This window comes from Chiloscyllium plagiosum, chromosome 22 (genome assembly GCF_004010195.1).
Source record: "Chiloscyllium plagiosum isolate BGI_BamShark_2017 chromosome 22, ASM401019v2, whole genome shotgun sequence".
NCBI lineage: Eukaryota > Metazoa > Chordata > Chondrichthyes > Orectolobiformes > Hemiscylliidae > Chiloscyllium > Chiloscyllium plagiosum.
In genome coordinates this window covers 42892430-42901653 of record NC_057731.1, presented here as the reverse complement: position 1 = coordinate 42901653, position 9224 = coordinate 42892430, and the positions used below count along the sequence as shown (strand labels likewise).

Here is a 9224-nt window from a genome sequence, read left to right as displayed (position 1 = left end):
ATAGAGGGATTGAGTTTCGGAACCAGGAGGTTATGCTGCAGCTGTACAAAGCTCTGGTACGGCCATATTGTGTATAGTTCTGGTCACCGCATTATAAGAAGGATGTGGAAGCTTTGGAAAGGGTGCAGAGGAGATTTACTAGGATGTTGCCTGGTATGGAAGGAATGTCTTACGAGGAAAGGCTGAGGGCCTTGAGGCTGTTCTCATTAGAGAGAAGAAGGTTGAGAGGTGACTTAATAGAGACATACAAGATAGTCAGAGGGTTAGATAGGGTGGACAGGGAGAGCCTTTTTCCAAGTATGGGGACGGCAAACACGAGGGGACACAACTTGAAAGTGAGGGGAGATAGGTATAAGACAGATGTCAGAGGTAGTTTCTGTACTCAGAGAGTAGTAAGGATATGGAATGCTTTGCCTGCAAAGGTAGTAGATTCGCCAAGTTTAAACCTCCTTCGAATCCTCCCACTTCGAAAAAAACAAGCTGTATTCCTGACGAAGGGCTTATGCCCGAAATGTCGATTCTCCTGCTCCTCATATGCTGCCTGGCCTGCTGTGTTTTTCCAGCATTACATTTTTCAACTCTGGTACTCCAGCATCTGCAGTCCTCACTTTCTCCTAGTCACTGATTTATTGTCTGCTTCCAAGTGCCCTTCAACTGAGTGGAGTGCTCAGCCATTTGAGATGTGTTAAGAATCAGCCACATTGCTGGGGTGACACGTAGGCCCGGCTCAGGATGGCAGATTTCCTTCCCAAAAAGGATATTATTGTACCAGACATTCACTGACAATGGTTTTATAATAATTATCACCAAGACTGGTTTCTAAAATCCCAGACTTTTTTTTTTAAATTGAATGTAAATGTCATCATATTCTAGGGATTCTATGAAATCCTAGCATAAAGATTATCTTAATTAACTGGAAGCAGGCCATTCAACCCATCGGGTCCACACCAGCCCACCAAAGAGCAAAGCATCCTGACCCAATCCCCTACCCTATCCCTGCAACCCTGCAGTTCGCAGAGCTAATTCAACTAGCCAGCACATCCCTGAACATTATGCTCAATTTACCGTGGCCAATCCAACTAACCTACACTTTGGACAGTGGGATGAAATCAGAGCACCTACACTGCTTTGTGTAGAAGTGTAAACCATAAAGGAAGAGATGACAACTTTTGCTCCACAGCAGACAGGGCAACTGTGAATAGGTGATCATCTGCTAGGCAAGTATATCAGCATACAGAGGGGTGTGTGTGTGTGTGTGCGCATCAAAGTAAAGTTCAATTTGTGGGCATTGTAAGCTGGGCCATCTTCCTAAACTGCTGATATCATGCTTGTTAGACCATTTCAGAAGGTGAATAAGATTCAGCAATGCTCCAATGGGACTGGAATCATACGTCACCCAGGAAAGCAGATTTTTATCTATATATAGCTCCTTTTAGTGGTACTCAGAACAGAATGACATCAACACTATTCTGGGTTGTGACACTAGCCCACAATAGAATTACATAGTAAATAAACTATGCAAGTGCTGTAATTAAGGCTACGAACCCTCAACTGATAATAAGCGATCTAAAAGCCTCAAGGGCAAATGATGTGTCATTATTTATAGCTCTTTCATTACTCTCCTCAAAAGTATTAATTATGCCATATCAATGAAATGTTTATTGTGCTGTAATGTCAATTCCTCTGGAAACCTCTCCACTCCCTATGCAGTACACTTTGTACACTATCCATTAACTGCCACTATTGAACCTCAGGCAATTAGCAGTACTGCAGTCTGAGCTGATGCTCCTCTGCACCGTGTCAAGGTACACACACTCCTTAGCTCAGGGAAACTCTGCAATGCAGATCTACAGTGGCTACGTCGGATTAGGGGATCAGCTCATGATGGCTGGCCTCTGGCAAGTCCTCCTTCTGAGAGCAAAGCTGTATACAACCACCTAGATTAGAAAACCATGAGTGGTGAATCACAGATCCAAAACTATGATGTCCCACACACAGACTACTCTACCATTTTACCTTTTGATCAAGACCCAAAAAACATGTGAATGACCTCAGACCCAAATTTCGAGAATACCTGCTGGTCCTTGTGTTAAAATGTTTGATTCAGAGAAAAGATAGCCTGCTCATTAAGAATAGGATGATCTTAATAACTGCATTCAACTTTTATCGCTCTCAGCTTCCATGTCCACAGCAGTTAGCACTGCCACCTCACAGCACCGCCACCTCACAGCACCAGGGATCAAGGTTGGTTTAAGCCTTGGATGACAATCTATGTGAATTTCACACATTACCTCTGTGCCTGCGTAGGTTTCTGTCAGGTGCCCCGGATTTCCTCCAAAGATGCGCAGGTTCGGCGAATTGGCACGCTAAATTGTCAGTAGTGTCCAGGGACGTGTAGGCTTGGTGGATTAGCCATGGTAAATATAGGATTGCAGGTATAAGATGAGGGATGGGGTTGAAGTTGGGTGGGATGCTCTTTGGAGGGTCAGTGTGGATCAATGCGCTGAATAGCTTCTTTCTGCTTTGTAGGGATTATATGATTCTATCCACTATTTATTTTTAACACTTGGTGCTGTCAACACTGACATGGGTAGAGTTTCACTGGAGCCCAGATCATGATAAATAAAGAATAAGGGCCCAGAGGAGAACTGAATTTGTGTTTACCTAACATGCCCATTGGACATTCTTTGTTGTTCTTTTCCAGATAAGGACTGCACAAACAAATTAACTGAATGGGAAGCATTTGACAGCATTTTGCGATCTAAAGAAATGCAAGATCTTTGTCACATGCAGAAACCCTGAGCCAATGTATAACTCCTCTCACCTTATCTGGTCACCCAAAGACTAGCACACACTAGGGCTCAAACCCACGACCTTCCTTAGTTCATACATTTCAGTAGCACACTGAACACAACGAAAGACCTCATGGATCATTTTCTCCATTAATTGTAAAGTGTCTATATATTTGGCCAAGCTGGTATTTATTGTCCATTGCTAGCTGCCTTTCAAACGTTAGTGGGTTAGCTCAGAATGATTAATAAAGGGACTGAATCATATATGGAACAGATTTGATAAAGGACAGCTGGCTTCCTCCCTAAAATCTCATCAACCAAACAACTAGGTTTTGATGACAATGACAACTTTCATGGTCATGATTACCGAATTCTTAACAGAATTCAAACTCTTGAGGCTACCAAAGCAGTTGATGGAATTGAAATGCACATAAATCTGGAATATAAAACCAGTTTCCCAATCACCATTGCTGAATTCATCACTGTGTTGTAAAACCCAAATGGTTCACAAATTTCCTTTAGGGAACAAAATCTGTCATCATTAACTAGTCTCCCCTACATGAGACGACAGATCAATAACAATGTCACTGACTCCTAAACACCCTTTGAAATGGTCAAGCAAACCATTCAGTTCAAGGACAATTGAGGAAGTCAACAAATGGGAGCCTTGCAGTCATGTCCACATAAAACAAAAAATTCTCAAAATGTCACATTGAGAGTTAAGCTCAAGCAGTTACTGATCCAGTTATAGAACAATCACAGTTAAAATGTCAACAAAAAACAGAATTTAAATGTACATTTATTTAGCATACCCCAAACTCCAGCCGTACATCAAGTGTAGAGTTAGCCACTGCAAAAGATCGTCTTCCAATTTCAAATTCAGGATCAGGTGAGAGAACAGCTTCTGACTGCTTCCAAACTGTGCCACAGTGCAATGAGAAAATCTCTGGAGAGGAGTGGAGTGAAGTACAGATTTTACAAAGAGATTTAGCTGTGAGGCAGATCTGAGTAAGTGACACAGGAACTTTTTCCTTCTAAAATTACTTTACCCCCCCAGTGACTGGGATGGGAAAGTACATGGACGTCCCCCTACTCCCCTCAGTATGAGGGATGCAGGGAGGACAGAGCCATTGGATTGAGAAGGGGAAGAGACAGATGCTATTCCTCAGTCTGGGGGAGGGAGGACTGAGCACATCGACAAACCCCCTTAGACTGGATCGGATCGGGAGGGGACGGGTACTCAGTCCATGGAAACCGCCCCGCCCCTTAGACCCAACGGTACCCCCCTGGCTTCACCCCGGGCCCGCAGCCTGAGTGGCTGACCGGCGGACGGGTGAGGCAGTGTGGGGCGGGAACCGGCAGCAGATGGAGCCAGGATTGGACACCCCAGACTCGAAGAGAAGTGCCCCCAGTCGTCGCGCAGTGCCTCCTCACTCGGGAAGGAGGGTGAGGGGACAGCGATCTCCCTCCGGTCCCCGGTCTCTCTCCCCCGAATCCCGCCTGTCAAAGGATTTAAAGATACAGTCTTCTATTCCCAATAAAGGGTTTAAAGATACAGGCCAACATTCGCTGAGAAGGATTTAAAGATACAGGCTCTCATTTCCAGTGAAGGAATTGAAGGCACAGGCCCCCATTCCCAGTAGAGGATTTAAAGATACAGGCACCCATTCCCAGTGAAGAAATTAAAGATACATGCCCCCATTCCCAGTGAAAGATTTAAAAATACAGGCCCCCATTCCCAGTGAAAGATTTGAAGACACAGGGCCCATTGCCACTGCAGTATTTAAATACACAGTCCACCATTGCCAGTGAAGGATTTAAAGACACAGGCCCCCATTCCCAATGAAGAATTTAAAGATACATGCCCCCCCCCCATTCCCAGTGAAGGATTTAAAGGCACAGACCCCCATATCCAGTGAAGTATTTGAAATAGTTGAAGACACAGACCCTCTTTGCCGGTGAAGAATTTAAAGATGCATGCTCACATTCCCAGTGAAAGATTTAAAGACACAGGTCCCCATTCCCAGTGAAGGATTTAAAGACATGTGCCCCCAATTCCCTTTGATGGACTTAAAGATACAGACCCACATTCTCTGCAAAGGATTTAAAGGCACAGGGCCCCTTATCCAGTGTAAGATTTAAAGACACAAGCCCCCATTCCCAGTGTAGGATTTAAAGACACAGGCCTCCAATCCCAGTGAAGGATTTAAAGATACAGTCTTCTATTCCCAATAAAGGGTTTAAAGATACAGGCCCTATTTCCCGTGATTGATTTAAAGATACAGGCTCCCATTCCCAGTGAAGGATTTAAAGACACAGGCCCCCAATCCCAATGAAGGATTTAAAGATACAGTCTTCTATTCCCAATAAAGGGTTTAAAGATACAGGCCAACATTCGCTGAGAAGGATTTAAAGATACAGGCTCTCATTTCCAGTGAAGGAATTGAAGGCACAGGCCCCCATTCCCAGTAGAGGATTTAAAGATACAGGCACCCATTCCCAGTGAAGAAATTAAAGATACATGCCCCCATTCCCAGTGAAAGATTTAAAAATACAGGCCCCCATTCCCAGTGAAAGATTTGAAGACACAGGGCCCATTGCCACTGCAGTATTTAAATACACAGTCCACCATTGCCAGTGAAGGATTTAAAGACACAGGCCCTATTCCCAGTGAAAGATTTAAAGATAGAGGAAGTGAAGGATTGAAAGGCACAGGCCCCACCGTTTCCTGAGAAGGATTTAAATATACAGGCCCTAATTCTCAGTGGAGAATGGAAAGTGAAAGGCCTGCCATTCCCAGGGAAGATTGAAAGAGAAAGGATCCATCCTTTTCCGTGAAGGGCTCAAAAAGATAGGTCCCATTCCCTGTGAAAGATTTAAAGAGGCAGGCCCCAATTTCCCGGTGAAGGATTTAATTAGACAGGTTATCTTTCCTAGTGAAAGATTTAAAGAGAAAAACCCCACCCTTTCCAGTGAAGGATTTAGAGAGACAGGCCCTCATTATTTGGGAAGGACTTCAAGTGACAGGCCCTCTTTCCGTGTGTAGCTTTTAATGAGATAGGTCTTCATTTCCCAGTGAAGAATTTAAGGAGACTGTCACCCCTCCCCTATCCCAATGAAGTATTTAAACAGATGGGTCCGCTTATTTCCGTTGTTACAACCCACTGGGTAACATATTATAAATTGAGACTTGCTATTCCCAGAGTCATACCAAATGTTATAGTTTATTTTGAAGAACACACAGTACCCCAATTTACCTGCGTTCCAGATTAAGGTTAATAGAAGACACGGACAATGTTCCTGTATTAAACAAGAATTGTTATTTATTATAAATAGTTAGACTATGGCTACAGATAAACACACATAAACTGCAAAAATGTAACGCTACTAACTGAAACCCTAAACTCCTTATAACTGCCTCCCCCTCCCCTTACACACGCACATTGTATGCAGAAAAAGAAGTGGGCAAAATAGATTATTGGCAACGTTGGAAAAAACTTAAAAGGTCAGTTCAGTGGTCTCTTCTTCCCAATTCAGTTGTTGAAATGGTCCTTCTTCAGCCATCCAAACCCATGGTGTTCAGTTGCCTTTCTCTGCAGCATTCCACTGGTTAATGAGAAGCACAGAGCTACTGGTTCACAGCAACTGCTGCAGGAAAGATAACTGGTTTTCTTCAAGGTTAAACTGAATGTTTCTGCCTAAGAAAACAATTACACACATTTTGTGTCTTTCTATCTTTCTTTGTCTGTTGCTTTAAATTGTTTCCAATTCCAACCTGCTTATTTAGCTGAGGACCAAACAGTATCCCTTGTAAACAACTCCTTGGCTTCTGATCGTCTGTACATTGTAGGAACCCACAGACAGAAAAAGTGTTCACAACAGAAATCAAATTCTCTGCTGTGAACTTATGCAGCCATCCTGGTAAATCCCAGTTTATAAAAGGAGTTCTTTCTAATTGCAGGCCACAGTTTTTAAAGATATAAATAATTTTAAAAAGACACAGTCCTTACACAGTGAAGATTTAAAGAAACAACTCTCTATTTCCCATTGAAGGAACTAAAGGGACAGATCCACCTTTCGTGAAAGACTTAAAGAGACAGGTCACCTAGGTTACTTGTGGGTTACTGGTTCAGTGACATCACTCCACTACTATTTCCCGATGACATGACTTCAGCAAGCCAGCCAGGACTCTATGTGAAAATGTAATTCTCCGAACATCCCCTTTTCATAAAATAAGTTGCACAAGCTAATATTTGCAATCACGAATTGCCCAAATTATCCAATACATTTAGTATTACAGTATTATGGTATACATAGAAACATTATCACACATCAAGAAAACTATGATGATTTTAGGCTATCCCATTTTCATCAGTCTCTGGACCCTTATTCCATGCATTATCTCTAAAGTGTTATTTTATATGTGCAACTTGTCACTATCAGTTTGTCTAGTATTTGTTCATTCCTGGGATGATGATCCTTCCCCAGGGAGTGTCCTTCCCATGATGAATGCTTAATCAGAGCAAGACACTTATTTTGCAGATTCGGTGTCTCTGCTGGTTTGATGATTCTGCAAAAAATGTATCTTTTCATTTTTATCTATATTTGGTTTTGGGCTGAAATAGGAAAACCAAAGATTGCGAAAGGACTTGTTGCACATTTTAAAAGCAAGTTACCAAAACTTATTGTAAATGGTCTTTTTTTAGATTAGATTCCCTATAGTGTGGAAACAGGCCCTTCGGCCCAACAAGTCCACACCGACCCTCCAAAGAGTCACCCACCCAGACCCATTTCCCTCTGACTAATGTACCTAACAGTATGGGCAACATAGCATGGCCAATTCACCTAACCTGCACATCTTTGGACTGTGGGAGGAAACCGGAGCACCCGGAGGAAACCCACGCAGACACGGGGAGAAAGTGCAAACTCCACACAGACAGTCACCTGAGGCTCGAATTGAACCTGAGATCCTGGTGCTGTGAAGCAGCAGTCCCAACCGCTGGGCCACCATGCCACCCCTTTGCACTGCTGCCTTGTTGAACTAGTGGGAGATGGCAAATTTATGGCACCAGAGGGCATGTACAAAGTGAGATTTGGCTGATTGATCGATTGATTTTAGGAATTGTGACCAGCTGTGGATGACAAAGGTTATCTGTCTGTCAACAACTATGTAGTTAGCTCCTGACTTGTCGCACACTTTGTAGCGTGTGAATGAAGTCTGAAGAACATCAGTTATCCTCTCCCTCCAGTTGCTGTAAGCTATTGTTTTTAACTAATAATTCAGAAATTTAATAATTTGTGAACAAGTCATTCTGTGTCTCATGCAAGAAAGTGAAAATATCTGAAGAAGACAGATTGAAGAACAGCAAGTCCTAGTAAGCAGATGGATCATCTCAGCAAACCCTCTGGCCAGAGGACATTGGACAGCCTTCCTAGTTTTTCCCTCCATGCATAACACCAATCTTTTTTGTTTGTCTCTGTATGTATAGGTGTGGTTTTATAAAGGGTTTAGACTTTTAACTAGTAGTTATATATTGACAGTTCATAGTTGCTTACCTGTTGCTGGAATATATTTATTTTCAGTAAATAGTCATTCTTGTTTAGTAGCGACAGCTTGTCCATGTTTTCTATTAACCTGGGCCTACAAATATAGGTAAATGGGGACTCTGCATACTTTGATAAAATGTTTAACTTTAGTGATGACTCTGGGAATGGCAGGGCTTTTTTTTATTCAATCAAGGAAAAAGGTAATTGGCTATACCAGAAGATAGTTCAGAGTCAACCACATTGCTGTGGGTCAGGAGACACATGTAGAGATATGAATGGAAGGGGGTGGGGCTGGGGACAAGGTAGCTGAGAGTGCAATAGGTGGATGGAGGTGAGGGTAAAGGTGATAGATCGGAGAGGAGGGTAGAGCAGATAGGTGGGAAGGAAGATTGACGGTTGGGACAGATCATGAGGATGGTGCTGAGCTGAAAGGTTGGAACTGGAGTAAGGTGGGGGAGGGAGAAATGAGGAAACTGGTGAAGTCCACATTGATGCCCTGGGGTTGAAGGGTCCGAAGGCGTTCATCCTCCAGGTGTCTGGTGGTGAGGAAGTAGTGATGGAGGAGGTCCAGGACCTGCATATCCCTGGCAGAGTGAGAGGGGGAGTTGAAATGTTCACCCACGGGGCAATGGGATTGATTGGTGTGGGTGTCCAGGAGATGTTCTCTGAAGCGCTCTGAGAGAAGGCAGCCTATCTCCCCAATGTAGAGGAGACCACATCGGGAGCAACGGATACAATAAATAACATGTATGGAAGTGCAGGTGAAATTTGGTGGATGTGGAAGGCTCCTTTGGGACCTTGGATGGAGATGATGGGGAGGTGTGGGCACAGGTTTTGCAATTGCTGCAGTGGCAGGGGAAGTTGCCAGGAGGGGAGGGTGGGTTG

General features: G+C 43.5%; 1 protein-coding gene across 2 annotated transcripts in view; it reads right to left on the bottom strand.

Annotated features, from left to right (window-relative positions):
* nt5c2a (5'-nucleotidase, cytosolic IIa) overlaps nucleotides 1-4292 on the bottom strand; it is a 78694-nt gene extending 74402 nt beyond the window's left edge. The window contains exons 1-2 of one of the 2 annotated variants that reach the window (XM_043712881.1): nucleotides 4227-4292; nucleotides 3605-3738 (exon numbers count right to left, since the gene is read on the bottom strand). The gene's annotated coding sequence lies outside the window, so the exon portion shown is untranslated. Of the gene's footprint in view, nucleotides 1-3604 lie in introns of both variants that reach the window. The other variant, XM_043712882.1, reaches the window with a different exon arrangement.
* Nucleotides 4293-9224: the final 4932 nt, after the last annotated feature.